General features: G+C 44.1%; 1 non-coding gene across 1 annotated transcript; it reads left to right on the top strand.

The window, feature by feature from the left end:
- Positions 1-758: 758 nt before the first annotated feature.
- On the top strand, positions 759-916 carry LOC123081248 (U1 spliceosomal RNA). The gene has a single exon (XR_006438718.1). It is a non-coding gene; the product is annotated as a U1 spliceosomal RNA (small nuclear RNA).
- The last annotated feature ends 1,324 nt before the right edge of the window (positions 917-2,240 follow it).

Raw genomic sequence — 2,240 nt, 5'->3', positions numbered from 1 at the left:
AAAACAAAAATCCAGCCCGTGAAATGCTGACGCGTGGATGCCTATTGGTCCCGGTTAGTGCCACCAACCGGGACCAAAGGCCCTCCTGCCTGGGCTCGCCGCACCGGCCCCGTGGAGGCCCATTTGTCCCGGTTCGTGTAAGAACCGGGACTAAAGGGCTAGGGCATTAGTAATGACCCTTTAGTCCCGGTTCAACAACCGAGACAAAAGGCCCTTACCAACCGGGACAAATGACCCTTTTTCCACTAGTGAAGGGTGGCAATCGATCAAGTTGAGCAGCAATAGTTAACGAGCAGCCAATTAAATCGACGCCTCCGGCCGGCTAGCTCTTGAGTTCAGAAATCGTGAAAGAGGTGTGCCTCCTACCCCTAGGACGTCGTCGTGAAGGAGACTGCTTTTTTCTTCTTGTTTTTGGAGATCTTGCAAGAGGTTGGCTCTTTGTTAATGGGCTAGACGCAACTGGGCCTTGAATCCTTCGGCCTTTCTGTGAGACCGATGATGATGGGTGACAAAATATAGCTAGCCAGTGTGTGTTCGGTTGCCTGACCACGCTACCAGGGTAATTACGTTTGTTTTAGTCCCACACAGAAAGATTAACAAGATTGGCACAGTAAATAAAAGTACTTCCTCCGTTCCATATTAGTTGTCGCTTAAATGGATGTATCTAGCACTGAAATATGTCTAGATACATCCATTTCAGAGACAACTAATATGAAACGGAGGGAGTATATAACTAGAGGGTAGCTCGACCTTTGAACATACTTACCTGGACGAGGTCAATGGACGATCAAGAAGGCTCATGACCTAGATCAATGGTTCACATTGCACATAGTGAATGTGTTGATCTACCATCTCCCTTGGGAGAGTGGACGTCAAAATTTGTGTTAGAGGGGGTACGAGTTCGCGTGGCCCCTGCCAAGTTATAAAATTAAACTTTGTGTTGTTTATCAACTTTAGTAAAAACTTGATGGATATCTTTTTGCTTTCAAGACAATACCTATTATATTTAGTTTAACTCATGACAGTAAAGGAGAACAAATGTCGTCTCCTAAAATATGCTGCAAGATTCGGCTTGATGCTTGTGCCCCAAAAGTCTGACATGTGTGCATGGGTAATAGCCGCTGGATTAGTAGTTTTCATCCATGAAAAGCAGCAATTTTAGTGAGAGAATGAAAACGCACGGTGGCCAAATGTATGAAAATGTCAGCCTGTTTGGTTCCCGGAAGTCCACGAAACAATTGGATAGATCAGCAATCGTTGCGCCAGAAATTTACACTGAAAGATTCTACGCAGCCACCAGCAAAGATTCAGCATGTTTCATTCATGAGTCCAGAGCAAGGCGCCGTTTCATGAACCAAAGTGGCCAACGTTGGCTGATTAACCACGAGCGAATTGTTGTAAGTTGGGCCCTGGAAATTTCATCTGAGGACGGTGACACATTAATGGATCTGCGGTAAAATGTTCAACTCAACTGATGCATTAATAGTCTCCTCTCCTCAATATTAGCAGAGTTGACTGCCTACTTGCAGAACCACAACATCAGTCATCAGTAGTGCTATAACTTAGGTAATCACCCTGGCTTAACAAGGAAGGCTTCGGGCCTGAATCATTTTGTGGCCATAGTAGATTTTCAATGTTCTGTAAAGATTTCAGTTAAACGAGACATCAGAGGCCGCCACTCAAACAATCTAGACATCCAGCAGGTAGTGCTACAACCAAGAAGAGTTTAGCTCTGAAATTGTAATGAGGGGTAGTAGAGACATGTAAAAGACTCATTTATAAGTTCCACATCATCTGAAGCACAACTCGATTGCGTGAATTATTATGCTTGTTCACAGGGCTGCAGTGCGCGTCAGAGGTACTGCACCCAGCTTCGGCAATTTTGGCCGAATGATACAAGGAAAATATTTAAGCCGAACTTTGGTGACATGACCCCAGGAAAATATTTTGGCACGTCAGAGGTACATGCAACACTTTAACTAATTAATTTTGGCCGAATGATACAAGGAAAATATTTTTCCGCGATCCTCGTCGCCATGATTCGTTGTTGTGTCATAACTCAACCCTTTTCTCATGATCGATGATATTGGAACCATTCATTAATTAGTCATGACCGATGGTACTAGACATTTTTTTACCTTGATTGACGAGGCTAGGACATCATCAACTTTTCCGTGACCGATAAGGCCGAATATTATTCACGCATTCTGAATTTCTCTGATTGACGAGGCTAAACATCC

This window comes from Triticum aestivum, chromosome 3D, assembly GCF_018294505.1.
Source record: "Triticum aestivum cultivar Chinese Spring chromosome 3D, IWGSC CS RefSeq v2.1, whole genome shotgun sequence".
Lineage (NCBI taxonomy): Eukaryota > Viridiplantae > Streptophyta > Magnoliopsida > Poales > Poaceae > Triticum > Triticum aestivum.
The sequence above is the reverse complement of the archived record's forward strand: the minus strand, read 5'-3'. Positions and strand labels throughout refer to the sequence as shown.